Here is a 21530-nt window from a genome sequence, read left to right as displayed (position 1 = left end):
AATTTTGTCTACTTCCTTGAACTCATCTCCCGCCCTTCTGCCTCTAGCCCTAGCTTATTCTGTATTAGCCTCATTTGCCTTCTTGCTCTTCCTTGAATATACCAAGCTCATTCCAACTTTTACCCCAGAGCTGTACGACTCCTTCCTCTCGAACATTTGACTCTGCTCAAATGTCACATTTTCAGAAAACCCTTCCTTGGTTGTGCAGAAACACCCACCCACACAGCATCACATCATATGCTATCCTCTTTGCTTGCTTCATCTTTTTGCATATCTCTTATGGTTACATTAAATTACAAATTGCTTTGCTTGCTTGCTTAGTCATCTGTCCCACTCTAAACTAAAACATAAGCTTTATGAGGACAGAAAACACGTCCATTCTCATTCACTACTAAATCCCTAGCACCCAAAACAGTGCCTGGCACATAGCAGGAATTCAGTGTCATTTTTATTTTCAAGAATGACTAAGTGTTGCTTTATTATTTTTTGACACTGATCATTGCAAAGCTAGCCTAATTACATTGAAAGGAACCAATATATAGCTGTAGTTCATTCGCTTTTAATGTTTAATATTTTTACATCAATATACCACCATTTAATTTTCCATTCTCTGTCAAGGACATTTGGGTTACTTCCAAGTTTTTTTGCTATTATGAATCATGTTGGTGTGAATATTCTTGTACACATCTTCTAGTATACACATGTGAGCTTCTCTAGGATTACAGATGTTGAGTCAGAAAGTATGCAAAATTCAACTTCACAACATAAAGCTAATTTGTTTTCCAAAGTGGTTGACCAATTTATACTCCTTCAGTGGTGTATAAGAATTCCTATTGCTGGACTTCCCTGGTGGTGCAGTGGTTAAGAATCCGCCTACCAATGCAGGGGACACGGGTTCGAGCCCTGGTCCGGGAAGATTCCACATGCTGCAGAGCAACTAAGCCCGCGAGCCACAACTACTGAAGCCTGCGTGCCTAGAGCCCATGCTCCGCAACAAGAGAAACCACCACAACTAGAGAAAGCCTGCGGGCAGCAACGAAGACCCGTCGCAGCCAAAAATAAATAAATAAAATTTAAAAACAATTAATAAAAGAATTCCTATTGGGATAAACAACAAGGTCCTACTGTATAGCACAGGGAACTATATCCAATCTCCTGGGATAAACAATAATGGAAAAGAATTTTAAAGAAGAATGTCTGTATGTGTATAAGTGAGTCACTCTGCTGCACAGCAGAGATTGGCACAGCATTGTAAACTATACTTCAATAAAAAAAAAGAAAAAAATACCCAAAATAAAAAATCACGGAGTCTAATAAAACACAGATAATGGCCAAAAAACAATTCCTATTGATCCACATCCTCTCCAACATATGATACTGGAAAATCTCTTAATTTTTGGCAATCTCATTATGATCTTAATTTGCATTTCCCTACTAATAAGGTTGAGCATCTTTTACTATATTTATAGGCCTTATGTAATTCTTCTATGAAATGGCTGTTCATGCCTTTTTGCCTATTTTACTATCCAGCTATTTGTCTTTTTCTTATTGATTCATTCTGTATACTAAAGCTTTGCTAGTTCTGTATGTAGCAACTTCCTTCAGGTTGTGGCTTATATTTTCAAGTTCATTAAAGGATTTTTTAACTGAAAAGAAGCTCTTGATTTTAACATACTAAAATTTATCAATTTTTCCTTCCATGGCTAGTTTTTTTCTGTGTTGTCATGGAAAATTCTTCCCTACTCCAGGGATACAATATATTCTCCCCATATGCTTTAAAAGCTTTTTACGCTTTCATCTATGTAGAAATGATCTTTGTATATAGTATGAAATAGGGATCCATATGGATACTATATGGATAACTAATCATGCTAGCATTGTTTAAAAATACTCTCTCCATATCCCCCCTCCCCTACCTGCAATGCCACCCTTGTCCATATATCTGTGGACCAGTTTCTGGGTGACCATTCTGTTCTACTGGTCAGTACAACTCTCCCTGAGCCAAACACTGTCTTAATTTACTATTAACTACTACTTGAACAATTGTACATTTTGATATCTGACAGGACAAGTCCCACCATCTTGTTCTCACTGTTCAGAAATGTCTTGTCTTTGTTATCTACCCTTCCATATATATTTTAAAGGACAACAAAACAAAAACATAATTTAAAAACAAATAGTCATTTACAACAGCAACAAAAAGTATAAGATACCTAAGAATGTACAGAGATTTATAAAACAATTTAAAAACATTTAAGAAAGCCCACATAAATGAAGAAATAGACCACATTCATGTATTAGAAACCTTAATAAGATGTCAATTTTTCTATATTAATCCATAAATATAATTCAAATTCAATCAAAATCCCAACATAGTTTATTGTGAATCTTGACAAGCTAATGTACTGTTTAACCCTCACTGCTTGATTGGAAGCATACAGAATTATAAATTTAGTATAAGATATAAAACTTTAACCAAAATATGTATTAGAATCTAAAATGTGATCAGCCTTATCTATTTCTGATGATAGGTCTTCCTTAATCAAAGTCTAGAAATTTTCCTTTATTATACTTCAGATAATTAATTTTGAAATATCTGTCCTGTCTTCTAGAGTTCATGTTGTTAGCAAGCTGACTCTCTCTGAAATATACTTGTTGTTTATCATCTCTTCCCTTATATTTGTCTCCAAACACTTCCTTTGCTTTCTAGATATGTTCTTCAAAGTCTGTCTTCTATTTGACTAATTTATTGATTCTGCTTGTTACCTGAGGTGTTTACATACTCTACTCTGGCTATTCTTATTTAATAGTCATTGTTCACATCCTAATGTTCTTTACCGGAAAAAAAAAAATTTAAAGAACACAGACTTGTTACAGTACCATAAAGAAAGGCTTTGGACAATCATAAGGCATAGCATAAAAGGACTTTAAAAAAGCCAGCGAGAAAGGGAAGAAACAGCATAAAGCTTGGAAAAAGCAAATACTCTTTGCATACTTTCAAATTTAGTATAGAAGCAATTATCCTGAATGGCTCTGAAAACAAGGGACCTATGCCCTAGACTGCTGATATCAAACAAAAGGCAAAATCACAGAAGCAAAGTACAGGTATAATAATCCATGAAGTGCCTCAGAAATTTAACCTATAGCAGCATTAATAATATTCTAAGGATTTAGAACCATCTGCTAAATGTATCCAATTGTAATTTATCTCTTTTTAAGGATAAAGATGTGAAATTAGTTTTGTCTTTCTGCCAAAAGCACCAATCGACCAAAAAAAAAACAAGAAAACAAACCCCCCAAAAATGTAATAATGACTGTGTTCCTGACAGGGTTGCTAAACAAATATTTGATAATAGAAAGTAGACAGTAGGAAGAAAACACCAAAAATTCCACAGGATGATTTTCTCAGAGATTCTTTCTTTCAGTTTATGTCTCAGGGATGAAATTCATCACTTGTAAATTTGAATAATTCTACACATAAAACAAAATTAAAGCATATAATAGTCTTAAACTATGCCTGTTTTTGACAAATAAAGGTGGTAGCTTAGCCAAACCATCTTGACTGCCTCATCTATGCAAAAGCTCATTTAAACATTTAAATAATCACTCACAGGCATTTTCTGAACACTGTATCTCATTTTCCTTGTTCTCAATTATACCCAACTGCCTCATATAAGGCTAGGCCTGGGCAAACTTGTGCTTTGTCTTCATTCTTACCTTTTCATCTTTCTGATAAGATCACAATGACCCCAGGACTTCATATTTCACTGCTCTTGCTTTCCCCACATATGCTGCATATGGATGTCCATAAAAACTGACTGTCCCAGGAATATCTGTTCAGAGTCCTGTTCTTTGCTTATTTTAAAATAAATTACAGGGACTTCCCTGGCGGTCCATTTATTAAGACTTTGCCTTCCAATGCAGGGGATGTGGGTTCGATCCCTGGTCTGGGAGTTAAGATCCCACATGCCTCATGGCTAAAAAACCAAAACATAAAACAGAAGCAATACTGCAACAAATTCAATAAAGACTTAAAAATAAATAAACAAGCACAATGATCAACAGAGTGAAAAGGGAGTCCACATAGTGGGAAAAATATTTGCAAATCATGTATCTGATAAGGAGTTAATAATATTTAGAATATATAAAGAACTCTTAAAACTCAATAACAAAACCCCCCAAATAACCCAATTAAAAAACGGGCAGGGGCTTCCCTGGTGGCGCAGTGGTTGAGAGTCTGCCTGCCGATGCAGGGGACCCGGGTTTGTGCCCCGGTCCGGGAAGATTCCCACATGCCACGGAGCAGATGGACCCCGTGAGCCATGGCCGCTGAGCCTGCGCGTCTGGAGCCTGTGCTCTGCAACGGGAGAGTCCACAACAGTGAGAGGCCCGCGTACCGCAAAAAAAAAAAAAGGGCAAAGGACTTGAAGATATACTTCTCCAAAGATATACAAATGGCCAATAAAGCACATGAAAACATTCTCAACATGGATAATCATTAAGGAAACACAAATCAAAACCATGAGATATCACTTCATACCCATTAAAATGGCTACTTTCAAATAAACAAAAAAACAAAAACCCCAGAAAATATAAAGTGTTGGCAAAGACACGGAGAAACTGGAACCCTTGTGCACTGTTGGTGGGAATGTAAAATGGTGCGGTCCCTATGGAAAACAGTACGGTATTCCCTAAAAAAAATTAAAAATAGGATTATCATATGACCCAGCAATTCTACTTCTGAGTATATACCCAAAAGAACTAAAGGCAGGGTATTGAAGAGATATGTGTACCCACATGTTTATAGCAGCATTATTCACAATAGCTAAAAGGTGGAAGCATTCCGGGTTTTCATCAACGAATGAATGAAGAAACAAAATGTGGGATATACATGCAGTAAAATATTATTCAGCCTCAAGAAGGAAGAAATTCTAATACATGCTACCACGCGGATGAACTTTGAGGACATTATGCTAAGTGAAATATTCCAGTCACAAAAAAGACATGTACTGTATGATTCCACTTATATGAGGTACACAGACAAGTCAAATTCATAGAGACAGAAAGTAAAATGGTGGCTGACAAGGTTTGGGAGTAGAGGAGAATGGGGAGTTATTGTTTAATGGGTACAGAGTTTCAGTTTTGCAATACGAAAAAGTTCTGAAGATGGATGATGGTGATGGTTACACAACAATGTGAATGTACTTAATACCAATGAATTGTCCACTTAAAAATAGTAAATTTTATGTTATGTATATTTTAACACAATTAAAAAGAAAAAATTACAATTAGCACATAAATAGCTCATCCTAAGACTGGTTTTAAACCCTTTTCTTACCTGAGCCTTAAATTTTCTAAATTAAATAAGGGTTTCTGTCTAACTGTCAAAATGGTTAGAGTGAATTCCGTATTTTCTTTCACTTCTCCCTCTCATCCTACGCAGGTGAGTAAAGAGGGCAATGGATTGTACTGCAGTTCTTCCTACTAACTTGCTCTGTAACTCTGAGAAAGTCACTTGGTCAAGAAGTTTAATGCATTTTAGTTTTCTCATCCCTCCCCTCAAAGTAACAACACTGGAAGTCATCTTAAATCTTATGTCTCAGAAGGTACTATCACTAAACTTTCCATTAACGACTTCAAAACTGACTGCAGGGAGGCAGGAAGCAATAGCACAAAATGTAAAGGAAGGTCCATTCAAGATGCAGTGTTCTCTCTATATAATTGTGTTAAGTCCTATTACAAATAATAGGACAATAAATAGTTCTAAAAACTACATTTCAAAAAAAAAAAAACTACATTTCAATGTCCTATAACCAAAAAGGGCTGAAACCCAGCCTTTTTGTAAGGAAATGCCAATAAAAAATGTCTCTATTCTCTTTTTCATGTTCCTTCTGGGTTGGTCAGTTTTATTACTTGTTCATTTAGTCTAGCTGCCTTGTTGATAGGAAAATCTTCTCATCACTTTCTGCACACATCTCACTTTTATTCTTTTCCTTTATGCATCTACGGTTCTCTTCCTTAACCTATCTCAAGCTTTTTCAAGGTAAGGTCATGTCTCATTCATTTTTGTAATGTTAAGTCTATCATGGAGACTAACCCAGAGTATATACTCAATGGACACTTAATGGGAATATGATGATGGAACCCAATTCACACAGCCCCGCCTTCACAAGGAAATAACTGGAAATTAAAAAGATGAAAGTTTCAATGACAGAAATTAAGAATGTTACACAACAAACTGTTTAAAACCAGGAAGCATTTCTGCTAACCAAAAAAAGTAGATAAAATCTTGAGGAAGTCTGTTAACAAAGAGTGGAATAGGGGAAAATCTCCCAGGGGTGGTCAAAAAACATTAAGCTACATATATACTGTTTATACAATTTACATCTTAAAACAGGAAAGAAAAGTTATGAATAAAAGGCTGGATAAAGACACAACAGCCAAATCTATACAAAAATAAAAGCATGTTACAAGTACCATAAATTACAAGCTAAAAAAGTATGAAATGGTAGAGTGGATAATTATACATATATTTTTTGTAATTTCCCCAGTTTATTTGAAAACAATCTTTTCTGACATATATTCATATGAATTTTAGATCAGTCATCTCCAAGTGTACAGAAATTACCTATATTTGACTATAAACTAACCACTGATAAAAGAATACTTAACATATCAATATTTAAGCATTCCAATATAAAAGGACTTTTTCCAACTTATTATTTTTTTCCTACCTAAGCTGATCTATATTTGACATTCAGGTTAATTATCTGCATGTAAAAGCAGGTGCGGTCCTCAAACTAACCTAAGGTAAACCAGCACACAAGTGTCCTTCTTCCCGGACATAATTACATTTCCAGAGGCAAAGTGGTTCAAATGGGAACAAATAAGCTAACTTCCTTATGAAATAAACTAGACAGACACAAACTAAGGAGTGAAGGTGCTGAAGATAAATTCCACAAATCTTCCTCCTTCCTGTCTTGTCAATGCACAAGTGTGCACTGTGAGCGTGTATGAACACTTCTCACCAACATCACTGGACACCAGGCCCTGGCATCAACAGGTAGTGCAGAGCAGGCGGCCCCGTCCACACACAGGGAAGATGTAGTGTAGATTCTTGGAAGTGTCGATGGGCTCAGATGCTAATGGGCCTTACAGTGATGTTTTACTTCATTATGTTCTATTTTGTTGCTCTACTATTTTGTTTGTTCCACTATTTTTGTAACTGGGGTGAAGTGGGAGGTTCAACTAGTCTAAGAACATTTACCCCATAAACTGTCTGAATCAAAAATTTTATTTATTCTTCCACCAAACACAACAATTGATTTCCATCTACAATTATTTTTTAAGGTAGGAAACAGTGAGCCAACTGAAGAAAGGGCTGCGGCCTTGGCTAGGGAATGGTGACACTGTGTTGCTCGACTGAGAATGCAGGCCTATGGGGACGAGCCTGGGCCACAGCAGGACTGGACCTGGGTCAGTGAACCCTCTCCAGCAAGGCTCTGTAGCACTGCACACACTGGTGGTAGACGGTCTCAAAGTCAGCGTCCTTACCATAATAAGGATCTTCAATAATGAGTTGTTCCTGTGGCTCCTAGCTCCCAAGTATTCAATTCTCGCTCTGCAGTTTTTAACTTGATTACTTTTCCTATTCACATCTCTCCAGTTGCTTTCATCCATACATAATATATAATCAAAAGTGGCAAAGACTTCTTTGGTAACCTGCCAGGCAACGTGACTCATGGGGATAACCACGCTTCTTCATGCAAGCCTGGCCCCGATAATCAGGAGGGTTTCCTAGTTCATACGTGGACACCGCTGCACTGTTTATCCTCCAAGTATCTGAAATGTTTTGATCAGTTACAAGTTTCCTGAAAACTACTTCTGCAATGGGTGATCGACAGATGTTACCCAGACACACGAACAGCACTGACTTGGTCACCCGTATGGCCATCTTCCCGTGCACAGAGAGGCGCCCACTTGGATCATTATATTCTGACAAAAGGTACACCACCCTGGAGTTATAAGTCCTAAACATTTATGTGGCAAGTGAAGCCCTGAAATTTCCTAAATAGTCAAAAATATTGTGAGAGATATGTAGAAATATAATAGATATGGTAGCTATACTTCTGCATCTCTAAATATTGACTGCTACAGAAGCCTTCTTTTTAGGAATACAAAGAACACTTTTAAAAAGTTGATCACGGGGACTTCCCTCGTGGTCCAGCGGTTAAGACTCTGCATTCCCAAAGCAGGGGGCCTGGGTTCAATCCCTGGTCAGGGAACTAAATCCTGCATGCTGCAACTAAGACCCAGTGCAGCCAAATAAGTAAACAAATAAATATTTTTTAAAAAGTTGATCACATATTAAAAGAAAACTCAAATTAAAAAATAGTTTAAAAGGCTACATACTCTGATAACAAGGTAATCATGCTAAAAAAACAAATTTAAACATTGTATAAAAACTTTTTTTTGTGTGTGGTACGCGGGCCTCTCACTGTTGTGGTCTCTCCCGTTGTGGAGCACAGGCTCCGGATGCGCAGGCTCAGCGGCCATGGCTCACGGGTCCATCTGCTCCGTGGCATGTGGGATCTTCCCAGACCGGGGCACGAACCCGTGTCCCCTGCATCGGCAGGCGGACTCTCAACCACTGCGCCACCAGGGAAGGCCTGTATAAAAACTTTTAACCAATGATAATTTCTAAAATTATCTCCTAAACATCTCTTAGGCCAAAAAAGAAAAGAAAATCACAATTAAAACCTATATTGAAAATGATTATAAAACACCAATTACCCAAATCTACATGTTGAAGCCAAATCTGACCTTAGGAAAACTAGCTTTAAAAATTTTCATTTTCAAAAAAAATTTCAAAGGGATTTCATGACTTTTGAAATAGAAGAAAAGTAGTGAAGATGAAATCAGAAATTCATGATGTAAGGGAAAAAAAATAGGAGAACTGATTAACCAAAAAAAAAAGGGAGAAATAAAAACCAAGAGCTAGAGTTTTGGTGAAAAAATGACAATAAAGCTGACACATCTTTGGCAAATCTAAATACAAAATTTTTTTAAATATATAAAATTAGTAATGAGATGTAACTATAGTGACTGAGACTAAAAATTATAGTAGAACGATATATATATATATATATATAATATATATATATATATAAAATCTGCACTAGAAGGTTTACTGTATCTATGAAATAGACACTTTTCTAGGAAAATAAAAATGGTAGAATTGACTCAAGAAGAGTGGAATATGTGAATAAACCAATAACCATGGAATTGATTTAAAAGATGCCCGAAAAAACCCTCAAAAAGTTTCCAGGCCTGAAGTGGTTTTAAGGTCTTTCAAGTCTTGGAAACAGACTTGCTTACTTGCTAAATAGAAATTATTTTAGGGACTTCCCTGGTGGCACAGTGGTTAAGAAACCGCCTGCCAACACAGGGGACACGGGTTTGAACCCTGGTCCGGAAAGATCCCACATGCTGCAGAGCAGCTAAGCCCGTGCGCCACAACTACTGAGCCCACATGCTGCAACTATTGAAGCCCGTGTGCCTAGAGCCCGTGCTCTGCAACAAGAGAACCCACCGCAATGAGAAGCCCGCACACTGCGACAAAGAGTAGCCCCCGCTCGCCACAACTAGAGAAAGCCCACATGCAGCAATGAGGACCCAATGCGGCCAAAAATAAATAAACAAAATTAAAAAAAAAATAGAAATTATTTTAGGGCATCTAAAACTTGGAAAGCTTACCACACATTTTACCAAATCAGCAAAGCTGCGAAAGAAATCAGACAAAAGACTTACTACAACAGACAGAACTGAAAGGAGAATAGGCAATTCAACAATAATAGATGGAGACTTCAATACCTCACTCTAAATAACGGATAGAACAACTAAACTAGACAGAAGATCAAAAAGGAAACAGAACACACTATAAACTAACTAGACCTAACAGACATCTATAGAACACTTCACTGAATAGCAGCAGAATACGCATTCTTCTCAAGTGTACATGGAGTGTTCTCCAGAATAGAACATACATTAGGTCATAAAACATGCTTCAATGAATTTAAAAGGACTGAAGTCATACAAAGTATGTTCTCTGACCACAAGGTAATGAAATTAGACATTACTAATAAAAGGAAATTTGGGAAATTCACAAATATATAGAAATTAGCACACTGCTAAATAAACAATTGGCAAAGGAGAAATCACAAGGAAAATTAAAATTACTTGTAGATGAATGAAAACATAAACATAATATACCAACACTTATGGGATGCAGTGAAAGCAATGTTTAGAGAGAAATTTATAGCTATGTACACCTATATTAAAAAGGAAGATCATGGGGCTTCCCTGGTGGCGCAGTGGTTGAGAATCTGTCTGCCAATGCAGGGGACATGGGTTCGAGCCATGGTCTGGGAAGATCCCACATGCCACGGAGCAACTGGGCCCGTGAGCCACAACTACTGAGCCTGTGCGTCTGGAGCCTGTGCTCCGCAACAAGAGAGGCCGCGATAGTGAGTGGCCCCCGCTCGCCGCAACTAGAGAAAGCCCTCGCACAGAAACGAAGACCCAACACAGCCAAAAATAAATAAATTAATAAATAAAATTTAAACTGTTGATTCACTCATGTAATTTAAAGAAAAAAAAAAAAGGAAGATCACAAATCAATAACCTAACATTCTACCTTCAGAAACTGGAAAAAGAATAGCACACCAACTTAAAGCAAATAAAAGGAAGAAAAAAATACAGATTAGAGTGGAAATAAGTAAAATAGACAATAGAAAAATACAGGAAATCAATGAAACCAAAAGTTAGTTCTTTGACAAGATCAATAAAATTGACAAATCTTAGGCTAGAATGACTAAGAAAAAAGAGAGAAGATTCAAATTACTAAAATCAGGAATGAAAAGAGAACATTACTACTGACCTTACAGAAATAAAAAAGACTATCAGGGAATAGTATGGGTAACTGTATGCCAACAAATTAGATAACCTAGATAAAATGAACAAATTCCTAGGAAGGCACAAACTATTGAAACCCACTGAAGATGAAATAGAAAATGTGAGTAGAGCTATAATAGGAGATTAAATTATTAAAAAATACCATAAATAATAATAAAAAAACTACCACAAAGAATCTAAAAAAGCGCAACTCATAGAAACAAGAGTAGAATGATGGTTGCTAGGGACTGGAGGGTAGGGTAAATTGAGAGATGTTGGTCAAAGGATACAAACTTCCAGTTATATAAGATGAATAAGTTTTGGGGATCTACCACACAGCATGGTGATTATAATTAACAATACTGTATAGACTTGAAAGTTGCTGAGTAAATCTTAAAAGTTCTCACTACAAAAGAAATGGTAATTATGTGAGGTGACTGAAGTGCTAACTAACCCTACTAGCATAATCACTTTATTATGTGTATCAAATCAGCACATTGTACACCTTAAATTTACACAATATTTCATGTCAGTTAAATCTCAATAAAGCTGTTTAAAATAAATAAAAAAAAAACACCCACAAAGAAAAGCTCAGGTCCAGATAGCTTCATTGGTGAATCATACCAAACATTTAAAGAATTAATACCAATCCTTCACAAACTCTTTCAAAAAACAGAAGAGGAGGGAACACTCCCCAACTCATTTTTTGAGGACTGTATTACTCTGATACCAGGATCCCAGAAACAGACATCACAAGAAAACAGAACTATAGATCAGTATCACTTACGACTATAGATGCAAAAATCTACAACAAAAATACAGATCTTCCTCAACTTATGATGGAGTTACATCCCAATAAACCCATCATAAACTGAAATTATCATTAAGACAGAAATGCATTTAATACACCTAACATACAGAATATCATAGCTTAGCCTAGCCTACTTTAAATGTGCTCAGAACACTTAACTTACAGTTGGGCAAAACAATCTAACAGAAAGCCTATTTTATAATAAATGTTGAGCATCTCATGTAATTTATGGAATACCATTCTGAAAGTGAAATACAGAATGGTTGTATGGATACAGAATGGTTCTAAGTGTACTGGCTGTTTACCCTAGTGACAGTGTAGCTGACTGGGAGCTACGGCTCACTGCCACTGCCCAGCATCAGGAGAAAGTATCTTACTGCATATCGCTAGCCTGAGAAAAGATCAAAATTCAAAACTTGAAGTGTGGTTTCTACTGAATGTGTATCACTTTTGTACCATCATGAAGTCGAAAAATTATAAGTTCAACCGTCATGTGTCAGGGATTCTATTTCTTATTAGCAAACAGAATCCAGCAATGTATAAAAAGAATTATGCACCATGACCAAGAAGTTTTATTCCAAGAATGTGAGATTGGTTTAACACACAAAAATCAATCAATATAATACACCATATTAATAGAACAAAAGACAAAACATCACATGGTTATCTCAATAGATGTGGGAAAAGCATCTGACAAAATCCAACATCCTTCCATGATAAAAACATTCAACAAACTAGGAATACAAGGAAACACCCTCAACCTGATAAAGGGCATCTAAGAAAAACCCACAGCTAATGTCATACTTAATTGTGGAAGACTAAAATTTCCTGCATAAGATAAGGAACAAGACAAGGATGTCCACTTTGACCACTTCTATTCAACATTGTACTGGAGGTTCTAGTCAAGGTCATTAGGCTATATGAAATGTAAAATGGTATAACAGCTTTGGAAAAGAGCCTGGGAATTTCTCAAAGGGTTAAACAAAGAGTTACCATATGACCCAGCAATTCCATTCCTAAGTATACACCCAAGAGACTGAAAACATTAAATCCACATAAAAAACTGTACACATATGTTCATCGCAGCATTATTTATAACAGCCCAAAGTGGAAATGACCCAAATACCCATCAACTGATGAACAGATAAACAAAATGTCGAATACCTATGGAATGTTATTCAGACATTAAAAGGAATAAACTACTGGGACTTCCCTGGTGGCACAGTGGTTGGGGATCCGTGCTCCCAATGCAGGAGGCCTGGGTTTGATCTCTCATCGGGGAACTGGATCCTACACGCATGCCACAACTAAGAATTCCCATGCCACAACTAAGGAGCTAGCGAGCCGCAACTAAGGGGCACACCTGCTGCAACTAAGGCAACTAAGGGGCACATCTGCTGCAACTAAGACCTGGCACAACCAAATAAATAAATGAATATTAAATAAACAATAAATAAAAGGAATATACTACTGATACACGCTACAACATGGATAAACTTTGAAAATATTATGTTAAATTAAAGAAGCCAGACATAATTGGCCATATATTCTTTTTTTAAAAATTAAAAAAAAAAAAAAATTATTTATTTATTTATTTATTTATTTATGGATGGCTATGTTTGGTCTTCATTGCTGTGCGCAGCCTTTCTCTAGTTGTGGCGAGCAGGGGCTACTCTTCATTGCAGTGCGCAGGCTTCTCATTGTGGTGGCTTCCCTTGCTGTGGAGCATGGGCTCTAGGTGCGTGGGCTTCAGTGACTGTGGCACGTGGGCTCAGTAGTTGTGGCATGCGGGCTCTAGAGCACAGGCTCAGTTGTGGTGCATGGGCTTAGTTGCTCCACAGCATGTGGGATCTTCCCGGACCAGGGCTCGAACCTGTGTGGTTAAGAATCCACCTGCCAGTGCACCATCAGGGAAGTCCACCACCAGGGAAGTCCAATTGGCCATATATTCTATGATACCTCCAAATGAAATATCCAGAATAAGCAAATTCTTAGAGACAAAGTAGATTAGTGACTGTCATGGATTGGGGGTAAGGATGGATGATGACAGACTGCTTAATGGGTATGCATTTCCTTTTGCGGTGATAAAAATGTTCTAGAATTAGCAATGGTTGTACGGCATTGTGAATATAATAAAAACTACTGAACTGTATAACTTAAACAGGTGAATTTTATGTTACCTAAATTATATCTCAACAAAAAGAGAAATGTATATACAATAGTCCCCCATTATCTGCAGTTTCATTTTCTGTGGTTTCAGTTACCTGTGATCAACCATGGTCCAAAAATATTTAATGGAAAATTCCAGAAATAAACAATTCATAAGTTTTAAATTGCATGCCATTCTCAGTAGTGTTAGGAAATCTCAAGCCATCCTGGAGTGGGACATGAATTATCGCTTTGTCCAGCATATCCTACCTGTTAATAACTTAGTAGCTGTCTCAGTTATCAGATCAACTGTTGCAGTGCTTGTGTTCAAGTAGCCTTGATTTTACTTAATGAGGGCTGCAAAGCATAAGAGTAGTGATGCTGGCAATTTGGATATGCCAAAGAGAAGCTGTGAAGTGCTTTCATTAAGTGAAAAGGTGAAAGTTCTCAACTTAATAAGGAGAGAAAAAATACCATTTGTTGAAGTTGCTAAGATCTACTGTACGAAAGAATATTCTATCCATGAAATTGTGAAGGAAAAAGAAATTCATGCTAGTTTTGCTGTTGCACTCCAAACTGCAAAAGTTATGGCCATAGTGCATTATAAGTGTTTAGTTAAGATGGAAAAGGCATTAAATCTATACAATAAGATATTTTGAGAGAGACCACATTCACGTAACTTTTATTACAGTGTATTGATATAACTGTTTTATTTTATTATTTATTTAATATTTTACCATGCCTAATTTATAAATTAAACTCTATCATGGGTACATAGGTATAGGAAAAAACGTATACATAGGGCTCAGTATTATCTGCAATTTCAGGCATCTACTGGGGGTACTGTAATGTATCCCCATGGATAAGGGGGGGTTACTGTACTGAAACAAAGTAAGGTGTATTCCAGGTATACAAATACAATTTAATATTTAAAATATATAATTAATAACAAGGCCAAAAGAGAAAACTTACAAAACTATTACAATTTGACAAAATTTAACTTTGACAAAATTTAACTTCCATTCTTGATAATTCTTAGAAAAATAAGAATACATCAATGGAAAACAGTATGGGGGTTCCTTAAAAAACTAAAAATAGAGTTGCCACATGATCCTGCAATCCCATTCCTGAGCATATATCTAGAGAAAACTATAATTCAAAAAGATACGTGCAGGCTTCCCTGGTGGCGCAGTGGTTGAGAGTCCGCCTGCCGATGCAGGGGACACGGGTTCGTGCCCTGGTCTGGGAAGATCCCACGTGCCGCAGAGCGGCTGGGCCCGTGAGCCATGGCAGCTGAGCCTGCGCGTCCGGAGCCTGTGCTCCACAACGGGAGAGGCCACAACAGCGAGAGGCCCGCGTACCGGGAAAAAGAAAAAAAAAAAAGATACATGCACCCCAATGTTCACTGCAGCACTATTTACAACAGCCAAAACATAGAAACAACCTAAATGCCCATTGACAGATGAATGGATAAAGAAGATGTGGTATATATATAGAATGAAGCATTACTCAGCCATAAAAAGGAATGAAATAATGCCATTTGCAGCAACATGGATGGACCTAGAGATTATCATGCTAAGTAAGTCATCATGCTAAGCAAGTCAGATAAAATACCATATGACATCACTTATATGTGTAATTTAAAATATGACACATGAACTTACCTACAACACAGAAACAGACTCACAGTCCTAGAGAACAGACTTGTGGTTGCCAAGGGGGAGGGGGGCTAGGGAGGGATGGATTGGGAGTTTGGGGTTAGCAGATGCAAATTATTGTACATAGAATGGATAAACAACAAGGTCCTACACAGGGAACTATATTCAATATCCTGTGATAAACCATAATGGAAAAGAATATGAAAAAGTATGTATATATAGGTATAACTGAATCACTTTGCTGTATAATAATTAACACATTATAAATCAACTATACTTCAATAAAATGAATTTTAAAAAAGGAATATATCAACATGATGTGGACCCCAGCTGTCATAAAATTTTATCATGTTCTGAAATGTGCACAGATATAACAGTACTATTATAACAATACATTATAAAACCAAGATAAATTAATATATTATTAAGTAGAAATAAAATGACACCAGAAAATCTAAATTAATAATTTAATGTCATACTGTTTTGTTGGAATTACATCCTGTTTACAACATGAATACGCCTCAGGTTCTTTTGTGTTTAGCACCCTGGGCTGTATAATGAATCAAATTTCACAGTATTTTTCTCTATCAGAACTACCACCAGGCCTCCATTTACACAGCCCATCTTGACATCATTAGGTGATCAATAAGATGTTGGAGGCAAAGAATAAGGAGCATCTAGGATAATTTGAGGTCTTTGTTTTTGGGGGTGACTGGCTAAATAGTAATCTTTAAGTAAAACAGGAATACTTGGGTTGGGAGGGGTGGCTAGATTACTTTTGATGATGAATTTGTGGTACCTGAGGGACAGCTAGATGGAGCTGTCTAGTAGGTAAACGGATGTATGGATTTGAAGCTCACAATAGTAAGTCTCGGCCTGAAACAGAAATTTAGAAGAATGGTGGCTTGAAGCCAAAGAAGAACCTGTACAGGTATGGTTAGAGAAGCAGAAGAATCTTTCAAGAGAAACACAGGAGGGAAGTCAAGAGAAGAGAATTTTTTAATAGCAGTGTTAATTTCCACAGAGGCAACAATTAGGATTGAAATGAATTCTATTAATTGGCAGGTGATGGTGACTTCTGAGAGAGGGGTGAGAAAGAGACAGTAAGGTCAGTTATTTAAAGAAGCTTGGCTTCCAAGGAAAGCAGAGAGAGCAGTGCCTGGAAGATAGGAGAGATTATTCTTTCTAGTCTGAAGAGAGAAAGTCAGTGGAGGGGAAGAGGCTGATGACTTCAAGTCTATGAGAACAAAACTTTGTTTAGGTTACCTCTCTACCCCCAGCATCTATTAGGGTGTTAGTGTTTGGGACATAGCAAACACTCAAAAATATCAATATTTGCTGAATGTTGAATGAAGAAAGGAAAAGGGTGGGGTCAAGCAAGAAGGGGAGGGTCTTAGTAAGGAGGATAGGGAAGAGGCGATGGAGAGGGAAAAAAACATTTTTTGATCATCCGTTAAACTTCAGATTCTTAAAAAAAAACCAAAAAAACCCCTTCAGATTCTTTATGTTCAAAATCCTTGAAATAACCCTGAAAAGAAGGCATTATTGTCTCCATTTTACAGTCCATCAAAGCAAAGAGATTAGGTACCCAAGGTCATTCATCTGTTGAGGGATAGAGACAGCAGACACGGCTTTATCTGCACATAAAGCTCCTGCTCTTCCACTGCACCTTGAAAATGAACATATAAAATATGAAAGTAAAATAATTTGCTGAAAATAAGGGGAAAGAGGTTGAGTTGGAAGAGGGTAGTAAAAATATCTACTAACACCTGAGGAGGATGGACAAGGAACTGACCCAGGTCAAGTAAAAGGAGTGATGAGCAGTGTTGAGGACCTAACGAAATTCATCCTGGAGCAGCCCCAGTCTGCATGCCTTTGTGATTATGTCTAGTTGGTCTCAGCTGGAGTTTGTAGGGTGAATGCATGAAAGTGTGCACGGGGTGAGAGCAGTTCAAGTAATCATGTAGGTCTAATTTGGATAAGGAAGGAGTGAAGCCAGGAGGTAGCTGGGATACCCAGAGAAAACGGAGAGGTCACAGTAGTTGGATTTTACAATATTGAATGAGAAGCAATTTTAGTGGCGCAAAGGAGGGGTCTTCAATCACCATCATCTCTATTTCACTTCAACAAACTTCTCTAACCGCCCGCTCTTGCTGAGCTGCCCTACTTCTGTAATTTGCTTTTATGACAATATTAAAAGCAAGGGACACATTTGTTCTGGGTTACCTGATCCCTTGTAGTTAAATAAATATTTGCCCCAGACAAGGAGCTTATTAAAAATGAACAATGGAGACCATCAAATTTCATAACTCTATCAAAGGCTCTGTCCTTCACCCGCCACCCCACCTAGCACAAGACAGGGTCAGTGAACAACAGCAGTGACAAAAAGCTGAGCGGAAAATCACCAGAGTTCTTGAATACCTGACTTAACACAAAGATTAACCTAACCCTTTTGTTTCCAGATACTTCCACTTAGTATAGTGGGGCTATTTTCCAATAGAAGTGTACTTATTTTGTGTGAGTCAGTCAGCTAGATGTGAGATATAAAACTGTGCTTACTATAACTTTTCAGAAATATATCTTTTTCAGAAATTGAAGAGTGTCTTACTATCATCAATATTAGATTGTCTCTTCTAAGATTGCTGTTATCTAAATAGTAGCAAGGAAATCTTTTTGATTGGACAAAAGTGATTGTAAAGAAGATACAGAACCATTAGAAATGTGGTAGTCCCATGACTTTACATCCACCTCAGAGGGTACCACAAACCTACCGCACCTATAGGTTTTCTGGACTTAACAAAAGCCCATATCAATCCCAGTCATAGATAGCCTGATACCTCCACAGTCTAGTCTCACAAACCCAAGAAAACCCCAGAACCTCAATATTATCAACCAGGGAACACTAGATAGTCAGTGTTTATCACTAACTAGTTAGCAAATGTATGAAGCTTATTACCCTCAACAAGCCGTATGTATGAAACTATAATTAGCTTCATAGAGAAAGCTAAGAAAGTAGTAGGTATATTTGCAATTCAAAGAATAGAAGGAAAATGAGAGTAGAAATATTTGATCTGCATACCTTTGGAGATCAAGTAAAACAACGGCCAGGGTGGTTAAGTGTCCTAACATAACTTTCATTTCTTATGTTCATGTGACCTCCATGTAGGACTATGGCTACAGCAGAATAAAAAGCTCAGGACTATTAACTCATCTCAAAAATCCAACTACTGTTCTGTATAAACATATATAACTCACATAGATTAATTTTCCTTTGGCCTAACAGACCAGACCAGTACTTTTCAAACTACAGGTAGTGAAATTGATTTTGTGGGTTACAACCTGATTTTATACAAAATGAAATATAAAAACATCAGGATGCATCACATATAGTATGATGTGGTGAAAATCTTTTTCTAGTGTGTGTGTATGAAATTAATATTTATTTCTTATTGTCAGTTACAGTCAAAAAAAGTCTGAAAGCCACTAGACTAGACTGCAACAGAATCAATCAGCAACCATGACTCATTTCCAAGGTCTAAATACTTTTTCAAAATTATTGACTTAATCCTCATGTAGCAGTCCAGTGAAGGAGATAAGAACAGTTATGCCTTGTTTGAAAATAGCTGGTCTCATTTTGAAAGTCAAACAGAAGTCTTGAGGGAATTAATTTTCAATCCATTTAACATATGCTAACTCCAAAAAAAAAATGAACTGAGAATTCATAACACTGCTCCCTCTAAATATGCATTTCCTCCAAAATTAAAGATATCATTAGTACAAAAGTCTACTTCAGTGACAAAAAGGAAGAAGAGCTCTAAAGGCATGGGGTTTATTTTTTGACATTTTTCCCTACATAAAAGTTTTTCAATCTCTGTGAAATTCATTTTTATATTTGCTAACCACTACTGAACCTAAATGAACCCATCACTTACAACAACTCTCATCTTAAACATATTTTGATAGAAACTAAGAAGTTACTAATATGTTAGTAAGAATTATCCAGTCTACTTTTGGAGAGCCTTCGAGACTCTATATCAGGCTTAGGGAATCCACTCAGAGCTTGAGTTTCAGTGATCAAGTGGGAGGAGTAGTTGATTCATAGGCACCATTTAACTGCCAACGAAGTCCAGCTTAGTTTGCCCCCAAATCCTGAAGCTATGTGGACCCTCTAGAGATGGCTCATCACACTCAGAAATCTGGAGGGGTAATATTAATGGGAAGTCCCTACAACTCCCAGAGCCTAAAGCCAACTCACTATTATAAAGTCACAAGGAAACTGCTGAAAGACACACTTGCCAAACCACAAAAACATTTACTGAGACTTTACTAGGTCTGGTGTTTCTAGGAGGTTAATTATTATGTACTTAATTAGCAAACACTTTCTTCATGTATTTTTTCACATTTGATTACTAGGAAAAAGGGTGAGACTAAGAATTATCACTCTCTCTGTCTTACAAAGAGGTTGTAATAAAAAAAAGATGCCCAAATCTAACAAACCAAGAGAGTGGTAGAATGAGGTGCTTATCTTTTAACTCCTGGTCTAGTTGTCTTTCCTGACATGGCAGGAAGTCTTGCTCAGAAATCTGGAGGATGTCACTCTAAATGTCTGAGTTCACCAATCATTGGATTATTTCACTCTTTTTAACCTCTAGGTGGTTCTCTGTGACCCTACAGATGGTACTTACCTGACTAACTACAGCAAATTCTTATCAAGTAAGAAGATATAGTAGGAAAATTCAATTACTACCTCCATTTTAATCAGCTGAAAGGAGATTATATATACAAATGGCAGTGATATACAGTACATAGGAAAATGCTGTTACAGAGATTGGGAATGCAGTAAACTGGCAAGAAGTTACACAGGCTAGTAGTAGTAGTTCTTATGATTTAGCTTCTAGGCTCTACTGAACCAGTAACTCTCATAACTACCCTACCTGATGTTCAAAGTAGATGTGTTCTCTCACACATAAAGGTTTTAGAACTTACACTAAGTCAACATCATGCTACTCATTCAGAATTGATTTTAACGGGTCTCTGCTTTCTTTAAATGCACAGCTAATATTTATTTTTATATTGCCCTGTGTCAAAGGACTTTCAAAGAGATATAGACTAAAGATAATATAATAAATGTTACAATAGTAAAAGTTCTCTGACTGAAGATTTCCAACTTCACAGAAACTTGTAGCCCTACAAACACACATATATGTATGTTCTTTTTACGTACTGCCAAATGCTTCTTTAGTCCTTTACCTAATCTGATATCACATTTCTTATGTTCTTGTGGCATTCTTAATAGTCTGGGATTAAGACAATTAAGTTGTCTTTAGGTGAATTTCTTAAGCTAAGTCTTGGTTCTCTTATGGGGATATCTACCTCATAGTAGTGTTATTATATATACTCATTCTAACTTGATAATCAAGACACATATACATTATTGATAGAATGTCATATATGATACATATATTCTGCCTAACTTGTAACCAAAGAAATTAATTCAATTAAATATTTGTGCTTATTAAATTGAGAAAGATTTTTAAACGTCTGAATCATCTACTTTTAATGAATATGTGAGAAAACAAGTATTCTCTTATTCTGGTAGTGGGTAAGATAAGATATTTAAATCTTCGTAATACAAAGCTTTAAAACATGCACATGCCCCTTGACTCAGAAATATAATTTCCAGAGACTTGTCCTAAGGAAATAACAATTAAGCCAAAAGAATGTTTCTCAGAGTATTCTTTCATAGTATAAAACTGGAAATAAATGTCTTATAATAGCAAGTAGTTATAATTTATAAAAATAGGTCCACACCATAAATTACCAGATGGCTATTACAAATAATGTTATAAAAACATATTCACTGCCATTGAAAGTCTTCTAAAGATACAGTGTTTAAAAAAAAAAAAAAAAAAAAAAAAAAAAAAGTGTTTGGGGGGGAAAAAAGGTTGCAAAACTGTATA

General features: G+C 36.6%; 1 protein-coding gene and 1 pseudogene across 1 annotated transcript in view; both read right to left on the bottom strand.

Moving 5' to 3' along the window:
- The window catches only part of HDGFL3 (HDGF like 3), a 68754-nt gene that overhangs the window by 43703 nt on the left and 3521 nt on the right, over positions 1–21530 (bottom strand). The window lies entirely within an intron of this gene.
- On the bottom strand, positions 7478–7954 carry LOC112414183 (low molecular weight phosphotyrosine protein phosphatase pseudogene; annotated as a pseudogene).

Source organism: Neophocaena asiaeorientalis, unplaced genomic scaffold, assembly GCF_003031525.2.
Source record: "Neophocaena asiaeorientalis asiaeorientalis breed wild unplaced genomic scaffold, Neophocaena_asiaeorientalis_V1.1 scaffold346, whole genome shotgun sequence".
In the NCBI taxonomy this organism is placed as follows: Eukaryota; Metazoa; Chordata; class Mammalia; order Artiodactyla; family Phocoenidae; genus Neophocaena; species Neophocaena asiaeorientalis.
The sequence above is the reverse complement of the archived record's forward strand: the minus strand, read 5'-3'. Positions and strand labels throughout refer to the sequence as shown.